The following is a 14410-nucleotide window of genomic DNA, read 5'->3' on the forward strand; positions in this document are numbered from 1 at the left end:
CGGAAATAAATATCAGCCGTTCAATTGTTTACATTCACAATGCTGTACGTTTCTCACTGAATACTGGCGGATTAAGGACGTTTGGATGGAGGGTAAGTCATCACCTTTTTAAAAAAAAATAAAAAATAAAAAATACTTTATATTGCAGAAATCAAGAATGCTTGTGTTTACTAGAGAGGGTTCTGGAAACCTCCAAAGCGAAGGAATTTGCTAAAGTAAACAACGCAATGAATCAATTGAGTTCACTATATTAAGTGAACACATCCTATGGGCGATTATTAAAACGAAAAACAAACAAAAAAAACCCTGTTGTCTCAGCTCTGAGTTCGAGAAGTTTCATTTTATCACCTTACTTCGTATTACTGAGAGTAGCCCTTGGGTTGCTAAATTTGCTCTCTACTATGTCCAGCAGTGCAAAATAAAATAAATGAAGCACCACACATTTGTTTTGGGAATCTTCAGAGAAGTGGCATTGCAGAGATAGTGGTGCCGTTGTGTGTTGGGCCATTTTATGCTAAGAAACGTCCACGGCCCAAATACAGTGGTCACTGAGGCGAGTCTGTATTGGTCCCAAAAAAAAAAAAAACTAAAGAGTGAAAACAAACAAACAAACAAGTTGGAGTGATTATAGCTCCCCCTTGTGGAGAAGAGGGACAGCTGTGAGTGACAGCTATAATGCAGGGGTTCCCAAACTTTTCCAGGGCAAGGCCCCCCGAATGTCATTAACCTTTGACCGAGGCCCCCCTTTTGCAATATGACTTTAAAACACATTAAAAATACAGACTTCTGAATACATCCCCCTTTTTTGTTAATAATTACATTTTACATCTTTACATTACATTACATTAGGAATTTGTTGTGTGTGTGTGTGGTTGTCTGAGAGTGAGAAAGAGAAAACATACTAGTGGGAGGGATGGGCTTAGAGGCTCCGACCAAGTTGTTGAGGCCCCCCGGCTGACCCCTGGCGGTCCCCAAGGGGCAGCCCCCACTTTGAAAACCACTGCTATAATGAATTTGTCGCCAAATTTAATAACTTTAACATTAGCCAAGTTTCCCTCCACTTTTTTTTTTTCACTTTTCTGTGAAAACAAAGCGAAAACGCGTTAAAAAAATGAGTTTGCTAAATTTTCTGTCTCCCACTTGTTTCCATACGATTGGCCTTTTACCGATAAAATGATGTTTGTGATGGTCATACTTAAAAAAAATATATATATTTAAAAATTTGCATAAATTTTGGTGAACCGCAAAAGAAATCTGCTCTTGAGCCGTTTCCATGCATAATTTTGCATATATTGCGAATTGTGTACCTTTTGCGTCTAACGTGTCCTCACATCTTTGTAAAATGGAGAGAGTATTGAGACAATTCATTAAAATTGTCCAGCTTACTGTCATTTTAATTTCACAAATGATAATAAATATCAGAAGATAACATCAGAATGGAGCAGTTGCTCATCTGATATGGCTCCAAGTAACTGCCGTTAAGCGACGAAGCCCATGGAAATGGGAGAGACCATGCAACAGGGTGTTCTGGGAGGTAGTGGTGGAGAGACACTTCACAGGAAGTCTTTGGTTGCAACATTTTAGAAAGTCACGACCCATGCTTGAGATGCTGTGCCAATTAGTTTCTCCTGATGTGGCACCCATTGCAAGTTGCCACTGACCACCGGTTCTAACCTTGAAAGAGGATAGCCATCGCCCTGTTCAAGCTGGCAACCTGTGCTGAGTACAGAATAGTGGAGGAAACCTTCGGGGTTAGTAAAACAACCGTCCGTCGACGTGTACATGCTGTGTGCACAGATATTAAGGAAAAATTAATGCGGCTGCCGAATGTAGCGGAGGCCAAAATGAAATTGCATAACATAATTCCTTGACACATCTTGTGCTAATCCTTATTTGTCCCCTGACGGATGGATAAATTCTATCATGTGACACATTTTCCTCTACAAAAACTTTCCCAACTATTTAAAAAAAAATTTTTGCAGATCGAACTTGTCTCACTGCGTCACCGTGCTTCCCCATCCAATCAACGTACTTCTGTATTCCACATTACTGTAGGTGTGCAACAATTTGTGGCACCCTTTTAGTCAATACTTTGTGCTACCTCCCTTTGCCAAGATAACAGCCAAGATATCTCCTATAATGCCTGATGAGGTTGGAGAATACATGGGATCTGAGACCATTCCTCCATACAGACTCTCTCCAGATCCTTCACATTTTGAGGTCCATGCTGGTGGACTCTCCTCTTCAGTTCACCCCACAGGTTTTCTATGGGTGTCAAGTCAGGGGACTGGGATGGCCATGGCAGGTGTTGATTTTTATGTATGTTTTGGATCATTGTCCTGCTGGAAGATCCAACCATGGCCCATTTGAAGCTTTCTGGCTGAGGCAGTCAGGTTTTCATTTAATATCTGTTGATATTGATAGAGTCCATGATGCCATGTATCCTAACATGGCACTATTCACAGTGCGTTGAGACAAAATAGACACACGTCCAATTCCAGGTTGATTCATAACATTTCCAGTTGACTGGAACTTCTTATTACCCTGATGATGGAAATGGGCATTGTCAATGCTTGTGCTATTTTCTTATAGCCACTTCCCATTTTGTGAAGCTCAACAACTTTTTGCCGCACATCACAGCTATATTCCTTGGTCTTACCCATTGTTATGAATGAGTGAGGGAATTTGGCCTATGTGTTACCTCATGTTTATATCCCTGGATAAACCTGTGTTTTGTTTGCAATTGTTTGTTATCCATGAGAGCAGAGTAATTTTGTGAATTTTTTTTAACGAGATCAAAAGGTTAAACAATAAAGACCATTTTTTCCACAGCCTTCTTTGCTAATATTTACCAAGGGTGCCAATATTAGTGGAGTGCACCGTATCATAAACATGTTTTATCTATGTGATATTTTTGAAAGTTTGACACTCTAACAGTCAGTCTGCAAAGGCTTGTAATACTGACTCAGCTCTTAACTGCCTTAGACATGCTTGTAATTTTATTTGTGTTATAGTGTATATTTGTGTGTATAAATTGTGTGAGTCTATACAGGTTCTATACCTGTTGTAATCCACTAATCACAAAATCATTTAACAGTTTTCATGGAGTTTACTGATGATGAGTTGGTGTGGCTGCAGAACATAGCATCAGAGGTAGGCATACTTTTTTTTTTTTAATCTCTTTTTATCTTGTAAATGTGCGAGATAACTGTTATATCTCTTTTCCACTAGTGTCACACCCTGGTTCAGCAAATTACCTATGATGGAGCATGGGTACTCAAGTACCCATGCTGAACTCGGTTAGCCTTCTGTGCAAGCCGAGCCAGGTTATATGTATCGAGATACAAAAAAATAGTGCAGACAGCTGATTACATGCAAGGATTATGATCAGGCTGGTAGTTATAAAAGTGCTAACATTCATCTTTGATCATTTCGTTAAAGATACCTGTTGGTAAACGCACCCCAATGGAAGAGCGCTGGTACGAGCTGGCAAAGCCGAAGACAGAGGCCGAGTCGAAGATGTTCCAGCTATTGGCCTCCATACGCTTTGGCTTGTCTGAACATTTCACCTTGAGCATGGACATCCTAATGACTATAGTACAAATGGTCTCTTCGGATCCACCGTGACCTGACCAGAGTGAATGACTGAATGAAGGAATTAAGACAAAACATGCTAGCTCCAATATGATACCTGTACAAATTTCCATGATTATACATGCTAATCTTTTAAATTATATATTAAATATGCATATAAAGTTCAAGAATAAAAAGGTCTATGATTTAAATAAACGGGCAAACTATTATTGTACATATTTAAATAATGAGCCCAATGTTTATACAGTTGGATTATGTTAAAAAAAAATGAATATAGTCAAATGTGGAATTTAGTTTTATACTTAAAGGGATTCGTGGCTGTAAAATGTTTGAGAACCCATGCTTTATGGCACAGTTTCAATGCACTGAGTGTCATCTTAGGTTTATCTACTACAGCAGAACCTTCTGCCATGACGTTTTTCATGCATGTCCAAACATGTTTTTGTATTCCACACATCTGATAAGTTTAATATCAGTGTTTGTGTTGTATCATCAGTGCTTCTTTTGTTCTACACTAGAAAAGTACAAGATGGTTTCAGTTTCTTGCAGCAGTGTATACAAATGCTAAAACTGCCTTGGAGGCTGTTGTATAATGTCATGCCATGTCTACCTCAGTGCGAGACTGCAGCTGCACACTGTTAGATGCATTAACAATTATGCTTGTGTAATCTCTGCCAGATCTCACTGTAGTCTAGAACAAAGTGGAATATTTGAGTAGCAGCAAAATGAATTCAAGATGTATATTTAAATGACCATTCACTTTTTTTACTGTAACTGTCTGTATAAGGCTTCTTTTTTTGGTGTGTGTGTGTGTGTGGGGGGGGGGGGGGGGGGGTTTACTGTTTTTTGTTTTTTTTTTTGGCATTATCACATTACGCTCAATACCAGTGTCCACAGTCAACGAACAATACTTTGGAAACCTCATCACCAACACTATACCTTTCTGTGAAATAAAGTACATTAAGCTTTTGGAATCTATGCTTCTCATTCTTTATTAAAATGAGATTATTTGAAAGTTAAACATTATATTATATCTTTTATCTTTTGGTAGAATAATGTACAAAGATTTGCCAGGTTTTAGAAGCATCTAATGCCAGACCTATCATACTGTATACACATTACTATGTCAGTGTTACTTCTCCAGCTCCACCCTCCACGCCGCCGCCTCCACATGGTCATATATACAGTAAATATGGCTCCAGTCAGTAATTTTACACCTACAAAGTCACAAGGTGACCTAAAAAGTGTAGTATCTGATCAAATGAGTACAAGGAAGGTGTACCTAATAAACTGGCAACTTGGCACATTGCATACATAATTACATAGTTATTTTTCCTAGCTTGTAGTATTACAATTTTGAGGCAAAAAAAAAAGCATCTATACTACATTTCACACATTGTATTTATATTTACATATTAGCCATTAAAATAAAATTCTATGTTGACGCATAGAAAGAAAACAGATCCACACAAAATCATATTTTCAGCAAACATATATTTCACCGATTGAAAACTTATTAGCTTGCTTCGATTCTTTACTTGAGGTCTAACTGTATCTCTTTTGAAGTTTTCAATATTACACATTTTTCTTTCAAGCATGACCAAATTCAGGTTCAGGTTCTGCTGACTCTGACTTCTTTCCATGAACATACATCCATTAAAGTAAACCACTAGGTGGCAAAGTTATACCACCAACATTTTTTCTTCATGACACTTTTCAGGTATTTGGTGTTACTCCTTCACATACAGTATGCATCATTCTTCTATTTTCATCATATATTTATTAATACTTTCCTAACTCTGAAGCCTTTTATTCCTTGTACAGGAACCTACATACATTTCCAGAGAACATTGTTCTGTAAATATGTGTGAACATTTATAGGGGATGTACGGTATCACACCATTAACACAGCAGTCAGCAAAGGGTATGAAAAACATGGGTAACATAATATTTATACAAAAACACAGGATTTTGCTTGTCATAATAATTATAATATGGTTTGTAGAATGCATAATAAAGACATGCTTTGACAGAGTTATTAAAGAAATTCATAAATGATTATAAGAAAAGATACAATTTCAGTGACTGCTGATTGTTTTTGGACACTATATATGAAAAATAATATTAAAATTCAATTTTTATTATCTAAAAATTAATGTGGGAGTTAATTACTCAGTTAATCAATTATACCCCAGAGAGCAGAGAACTCTAGATCTGGTTTGGATCCATTTTACTTACACCAACTAACCGTAACCCTAAAACACACAATTTGTATTACATTATGTATTAACTAACTTGGACAGTAGTCTCCATTACAAAACAAGGGTTAGGGTTTGTGTCATTTAGTCAATTGTATATTCCATAAAACCTTTTAGTATCTGATACAGTATTTCATACACAATAACTCTCTACAGTCTGTAGGAAAATGTTACCTACATAAGATAAGACAAACTAGGTCTTGGAAATCTTGCTAAAATGACCTACAAAATGCTTTTGGCTTCATCTTTTTCTTTGTTAGCTTGTCAAAAAGCAGTTATAATAACATTTTAAAATACAATCACTGGTAAGTAATGTTGGCAGCCGAATTTAATACTTAGCAGCCAAGATAATTAAGATTTTGAACATATATTGTAGCAATATGACTTTAAGGTCCTCTCAGTCCTGTCAGATTAGCTTGTGTTAGCTAATAGCTAGCATTAACATGGTAAAGAATCATAAACATTTCTTAAATCCTGTCAGGTTAGCTTATGTTAGCACACACTGGAAAGGCTAAGCTTAAATGCACTCCAAACTGCCATGGTTTACTCACAGTGATTGTTTTCAGGAAGTTACTTGGAATGAATAACAAATTGAATTTTGTGTAATTTTATGAAAGGACTCTTTTAGCATGAAGCTTTCAATACGTAGCAGAGGAAAGAGTGTGTGTGTTGGAGCAGCTCATAATGCAATAACTGTGTAAATAATTTGTGGACTTTGGCTTCAGTAACACCAAAAACATTTTTTTTCCCTCTGTGAAAGGCTTTATGATGTCAGCCTTACTTATGGCTGTTTCTATGGTATGGGGAATTGTCAGTTTAATTCCAAATGGCTTCCTGCTCCATACATGTGTGCAAAACGTATACATTAGTAACACGGCAACAAAACATTCACATATACAATGCCTTAATCTGCATGTCAGTGTAATAATCTGATAGACTTATTTTTAGCTGCTCTTCACCAACCAGAGTATTGGGTCTTTTTATTGAAGGGCAGGATGCAATGCAGTCTACATGCTAATCATCAAAAGCACAGGGCACCTCTATTTATATTTCAAGCAGTTTTCTGTTTCTATTTCATCAAATTTTGGATAAAATAAAATAACTGTCACTGGATAGGGGATGAATAGGTGCAGCAAGTAGTGTTTCTCAAAGTTTGATCCTGAACTCGAGTTACTGTCCGTGTGGAATTTCACATGTTCATCGCGTGTCTGTGTAAACGAGTGTGTGAATGTTCTCTGAGTTCCTTGTACTGATTTCCTTGTACCGCCCCAAAACAAACTGGTACATGGATTAGCAACTTTAAATTGTCAGTGAGTGTGTGAATGTGTGTGTATGGTGACATGAGAAGGATGCTTCCCGTGCCCAGTGTTCCCAGGATAGGCTCCAGATCCACCGCAACACTCACCAGGATAAAGTGGCTACCGAAGATGAATGAATGAATGAATTTTGCATGAGCTGTTTGCTCAGCCCCTGACCTTGATTTTGATGCATAGCAGAGAACTAGTGAGTGTCCCATGAATCTTCCATTCAGGAATGTATGTGTGTGCGTGTGTGTGTGTGTGTGTGTGTGTGTGTGTGTGTGTGTGTGTGTGTGTGTGTGTGTGTGTGTTTGTAGAGGCAGATCCTCCGCAAATGTTCCGCTCGGCACCTGGCCATGAAGGGTCAGAACGGTCTACTGAGTTGCACAAACTGAGCTTTTTTAGGACAAGGAGCTGTGTGCAGCCTGGATGGGTTACAAGCCCTGGATTAGAAGTTTAAGAGGAGTGACACGCCTCATATACATGGCTGTGGGATAATGGGACGAAAGCAATGTTCAAGAATGAACGTGTTGCCCAGAAGGCTGAAACATTGCTTTGGTGCTTGGGAGAAAGAGTTACTAACTCATAAGTCATAATGCTTCAGAATCCTTTTGGCTGTTTCCTTTACGAGAAAAATCCTATGTGGCTTAATTAATGTTATAAAGCTCTAAGGATGTAAGTGACTAAATGTTTCATTTACAGTTGAGTTCAAAAGTAGAAATTTAGTGTGTGTTAGGTTTTACAGATGTTTCTTCATTGTCACAAGTAACGTAAGCGGCCAAATAGTTTATGGTGAAAATATTAATAGTGGAAAAACCCAAAGAATTAGTCCAAAGGTTTTTCTTTCTTCTAGCAATCTAAATATTCTAGACTAACCTTCATCGTTTATAACCGTCTCCAAATGCTTTTGTACCCTCTGAACAGCTTTTAGACTGACGCATTTGCACATTTGTCTTGATATTTCTGTTAAAACTCTGCCAGATGTCCTACACTCCCTAACTTCCCTTTCCCTTCTGGAAACAGAAAGGTTTTATGTCATTCACCCTGAATATTTAGCTTAGAAATTTTGTATTTGTTCTGTGCATGATATGTGGTATTCTGGCCTTCATTGCTTGAAGGAAACAAATCCCTAAACATTCAAATACCTTGCCTTGCCTCCCAGTGCCTCCCCCAAGATCCCTACATATAGAATTTTTGAAGCACAATCAGATTGTATGATGTCTCTTGATTGATGAGACACTTCAAGTCATAACAAAGATTATAAATTATATTTATGTCAGACCAGGCCACTCAAGGACATTTACGGTTGTTTTGGTAGTACATTTGGCCGCTCTTCTTGTTGAAATGTGAATCATCTTCTATTTTCTTTTGACTAAGAGTTAACAGTGTTCTAATATCCTGCTTCTTGAATAACATGGTTATGGCTTTGGGAGGTACGGTGGCTTAGCGATTAGCACATTTGCCTCACAACTCCAGGGTTGGGGGTTCAAATCCCGCCTCCTCCCTGTGTGCGCAGAGCTTGCATTTTCTCCCCATCCTTCAGGGTTTTCCTCTGGATACTCTGGTTTCCTCCCCCAGTCCAAACACATGCATGGTAGGTGGATTGGCATGTCCAAAGTGTCTGTAGTGTATGAATGTGTGTGTGAATGTGTGTGCATGGAAGGAGGCTCCCCTGGCGCACCCTGGGCAGTGTTCAGTATCATACAGCTGAGTGGCTAATGCTTCCACCATGATGGTTCCACTATGAAGTGAAACCTCGACACGAAAAGAAGAAGAAGAAGGTTTCCACCCCCAGTCCAAACACATGCATTGTAGGCTGATTGGCATTTCCAAATTGTCCATAATGTGTGCGCAATTGTACCCTGCGATGGGATGGCACGCTGTCCAGGGTGTCCCCCGCCTTGTGCCCCAAGTTCCCTGGGACAGGCTCCAGGCTCCCTGTGACCCTGTGTAGGTTAATGGATATATGGATGGTTATGATATACACACTAGAATCTTTAAGGCATTTCTTAGGGGAAAGAGCAAGACTTCACATACCCATTTACTTCCTTATTCCTTGTGCCCTTATTCCTTACAATCATTCCATGTAGATCAGATTTACAAAGTATTGATGGTATTACTTGCACACAATAAAATAACCAGTCTTTCTGTGGCTGTTTTAAACTTACCATCCAGCTGTTAATCTAGGCAAGACCTGGTTTCTGTCATACACCATAAACATCTTCTTGACTTATTGCCTTAACTGGGCTCCATGCAAATCTTAATGGCATAATGACCTATTCTTACAGGCATCACCCATCATACAGACTTCTGTTCTCAATTTTTATGTCAACTTGGCCTGGTTACTTGAACCAACTTACAGATATAATTATGATGATGATATTCCTCCATCCTGTAATATGTATTCCTGTCTCTTTGCAACATTTTAGATTTTATGTTTTACTTTGAAAATAGGGATTGCTGTGGGTAATTAAAAAACATCAAAATTTCAGCATAATGTAATGAATAGAAAATTCGAACAGTGTTTGACTCCTCAGCGGATCTCATCACAAGTGCACCAGAATTTTTATCCATCAAAACATGACCCTAGACATTTTCTTGGCTTCACTAAATATCCACTGACTCTAGCATTTTTATCTGACATAAGTCATTGATTCTAGCGTTTTTGCCAGACGCAATATCTGACACAAGCAGGCCCATGTTCTAGTCGCCGAGGCTCCCCCTCCCCTGGCACAACCATGAACAAAACCTTAAATTATGGTCAGCCACTCACAAAGTTAGTTTTTGCTCGGCAAACCCAACTGCCATCTTTAATATAATAATGTCTACAAATTATATGGTTCTAATTATGAACTGTTTGATCACATGCAGACACATCTGGAAAGTTTGACAGTGACCTCAGACGAGGCCCCTTCTCTGTGAAACTGACAGAAAAGTGGGACTTTTCTGCTGGTGACCTGATTAAGCAAAACCGTAACAGTCCATCTAAATGGCACGGCATCACACCCTGCACTTGTGCCAGCGTGTTCAGTCGCCAAGGCTGTCCATGCTGTGGGTCTAACCCAAGAAGAAAAACAGAAAAAAAACAATATTTGCCCTCTCTCAGTCCGCATCATACGCCAAGCTTATTTCATTGCAAAACAATTATGCGTCTAAACGATCCTGACTGATGTTCACATTAGCCATATGTGGGCCTTTTTCAGTTGACTGTGGTTAAAAGTTGCAGAATAGAGGGTATTTATGGTTTTAAAGAGCAGACTAACTCTCACCAGGCTAAACCTTAAATTGAATGAATAAGTCATCTTGAGACACTATCATAAAAAAGACAAACAGGTCCGAGATTAGGTTATGACCCACTCTCATTTTCCCATGTGTTAGCTCCAGTTACACCGATGTGAGTGGTTTGTACTGTGAATAATTCACATAATTTACTAGCTGAATAGTCTGAAGCTCCATATTGTTAAAACTAGGAAAATGAGTCCAGTGTTTCTGTGCCGGAGGCTCTGGCATTGCGGAAGCTTTGTCCCCAATTTGCGCCTTATACGAGAAAGTGCCCTGCTAAAGACATGACACAAATAAATCATCTGTCAGGGCCTATCCAATCAGAAAGCACCCCAGGATCTTGCCAAAGACCTCTGATCCCTCTACAAAAAAATGCCACATAATGGCCATCTGGTGACCAATTACCATCCCAATGCTAACACCTTCTCTATAATGAGTTGAGAAAAAGAGCCGTATGGTACTCATGGTGTTGCTAATGGTTTACACTGGGTTGATGGATAATTAGTGTGTATTGTGAGATTTATGTTAGGCTGAGGAGCACTTATTACAGATTTGGGTTTTACTTTGAAATGTTTTGTGTCTAAGCTTCCACAGTTTGCTGTGAAATATTGTATGTAATTGCATGCATTTTGTTCAGAGATAGACATGGCAAAGTCATTCTCTACAATTCAGCAGTTTTAAATTGTCCTCTGAACTCAAAATTTGCATGTCCCTTAGTCTTATGGACACTGATACGAAATCTGAAAAAAAAATCAAAAAAAAAAAATCTTGTTTTAAAGGAGCCCCATTATGACTAAGTATCAAGTGTCCCCAGAATGTGTCTGTGACGTTTCAGCTCAAAATACCCCATGGATCATTTATTATACCATGCTCTAAATGCCCCCTTTTGGGTGAAAGCAAAAACACACTGTTTTTGTGTGTGTCTCTTTAAATGCAAATGAGCTGCTGCTCCCCGCCCCATTTCTGGAAGAGGGCTGTGCCTTTACAGCTTGTGCTTCAGATACTACTGCAACAACAATTCAGGAGAACCAGTATGACTGACACCGTAAATACTGGTGTCCAGTCCTATATGTATGAACCAGAGTCGGACACTGATAAAGGAGAGACTCCGGCAAAAGTAACAACTGTGAGAACCAGGACATTTCTGAATGGTTACTTCCTGAATACAATCAGAGACAATGGTAGCTTTAGCTGCATTAGCCGTGGAATCTGCTGACAAGCACATTTGAAAAGGCGATTTGCAAACATTCACAAAATATAAAGTGTGATACTTACGTCTTCTGGACATAAAACTGGATCACGAACAGTTGTTACTAATCCATACTTGAGAATCAAATTTTTAGCAAATTATGCTTTGTATTGACCCTCAAAGCAGTATGGTGAAAATGATTCACACAAACATACAGAAATTTAGCTATTTTTGGGGGCACATTTCCTTCAATGGGCATTTTCCTTCCGGGACAATGCAATTTTCTTTTTTCAGATGACTTCATTTTTTGTGCAAATCTTCATGAAAGGTCTTCTTAACTGTAATTTGATTCTGTATGTTGAAGTATTTCCTTCTGAAACAGGAAGGCAGAGTGATATCATGTTGAAATTGGTCCCAAATTGGTAAAACACACCCCTGAAATGTGCCTGTCATATAACTGCAACCTCAAAGAAATTTCACATTTTTCCAAACAAATAAATCCCAAGATTTTTTTTTCTTACCCATGGGATGGTTTAAAAAGGGAACAGTGTGCGAGAGAACAAACACCAACAAACCATGTTTATTCACTGAGCCTTGGGTGCCCATGACCCTGTCGCCAGTTCACCGGTTGTCCTCCTTAACCGGTTGGTCGGCATATATTGTTTTTTGCTTTTAATTGGTTGGTCACAAAGTTTTCCCAGAGGTGATTAATTGTTTAATTAAAAAAAAAAATTATTATAAAATTTAAATCAGAATATCCCCAAAACCTTATTGAATTCATATGGAGTTCATAATGGACTGGTACGAAAAGCTTGGCACACCAGCATTAACAAACATTCAGAACGAGCCACTGACTGCAGTGTGTTCCACAGAGTAAAGCCATGAAGCTGACATGTATCCTAACTAGCTAATATCAAGCTTGGTTGTTTACTTTTGTGTTAAAGGACCAATGCTCCAGGATTAAATTTTGTCTTTTTTTGAGAGACAAAATGATGAAAACTGTGGCATGCTAGCACAACCAGGCTCTTATAAACCTAACTTTGTAAGCTAATTTAAGTTATGCCACATAACCTATTATATACCTGCTTTCGCAAAACTGCTCTTGCCATCATCACATTCACCAGCAGTTTTATATATATATATATATATATATATATATATATATATATATATATATATATATATTTTTTTTTTTTTTTCCAAGACCACAAATGTATTACTGGAAGTATTGTTCAGTTTTAAAGAGAAGATCATTTGCTTTTTGTTTTTATTAAATTAGCTGTTGAGCAAACCTCTCCACATTTTCCACAGCTGAACATTTTCCCCCTCCTACTTTCACCTTTGTGAGCAGTTCACTTAGACTTTTCGAGGAGGACATATTTCACCAGGAGAGACAAGAGGCATGCATGGGGTGTTCTTTTCTCTTTTTGTGTTTTTTTTTCTTTCTCTCTTCCAGTGTCACCCTTTTTCTACTTTCTCTCGCTCCCTCAGTCAGTGGTTTACTTTAGCTCCTGAAGTAATAGGCTTGGAGGTTCGGGCCCCTGCCTAGATGCCCACAACTCACCAGGACCGAAGGGGCTGATGAAGTCCAAGCTGACAGCTGCATAAATCATGGCCCAATGGTGCTAATAGATTGTGGTATTAAAATCCAACAATCCTATGCAACCCCAGCCGGACCACCCAGGCAGCCCTTTACAGGAATAGAAGCATGCAGTCATCCAGTAACATTGCTAAAACTGTACAGCCATGAGAGGCACCTACACCCCTTCTTTCTCCCTATCTCGTTTGTAGCTGCTCAGTTAGGAGGCTCTCGTAGCAACACAGGAAAGGCCCATTTGGCGTCCACACTAAAGTGATTCATATTTGACATTTCCAGAAAGGTTTTTGGGGACCCAGCTTTGCTTTTTTGGGGGGGTTCCTTGTGAAGATGAACTTATCGCTCCTTTTCTCTGTTGCTTTGGAAAAAAGTACTATCAACATTTCTTATTACTAAAAAGACTAATAACTAGCTAAGTTGCTTGCTCACCTTGAGGCTGTAAACTCTTTTAAGCCAGGGTAAAGTGAAGTCTGTGTTGTGGTATTAAGGTTAAATATTTAAAGAGTTCTTCACATTTTGCCAAAATAAGCCATTAATTTAGCACCATGACACTACTTTTATTATAATCCATGCTTCAATCACTTCCTCTTCATCTTAGGGGAAAATGAGGCTAATGGTGCTGCTCACATAATCGTTTCGTTGCAGTACTGTTTTTATTATGTCCTTATTGACTTCCCTCTAGATGTGATAGTGCATATCATCTATATCACATGCCTGTCCACTTGCAGCACAAAGAGGGAGGTGTATCATGTAGAGTCATTTGTTTAATTATAATGTACTTGCCTTAGATCGCGCACTGGAAACAATTTCCTACATAAAGTTTAGGTTTTGGTACCGTTAAACAGTATGCATCATGGGAAAAAAATGTAGTGTTGAAAGTGTTTGCTTCTAGGAAATGCAGCACATCGTGGGCTGTTTCGCTGCAAGTGTGTCATCAATGTCAATTAATTTCAGTCAGAAATCTCTCTTTGCACCTTCAGAGTGCTCCCTAACTTCAGTTAGTTGTTGAAATAAATAAATAAATAATTTTAATGTTCTGTTCAGTTCAAACGTGAACTTCTACATCATTTATCTAAGTAATCTAGCCATCTTCTTTGACTCCTGTAATTTTGGGGAATAAAATTACAATAAACGCGTAATAAAATAATTTTGGGTTGTTCATCTGTGTTAACTGTTGATGTTAAGTGATATT

The sequence above is a fragment of the Ictalurus punctatus genome, chromosome 22, assembly GCF_001660625.3.
Source record: "Ictalurus punctatus breed USDA103 chromosome 22, Coco_2.0, whole genome shotgun sequence".
NCBI classification, from domain to species: Eukaryota; Metazoa; Chordata; class Actinopteri; order Siluriformes; family Ictaluridae; genus Ictalurus; species Ictalurus punctatus.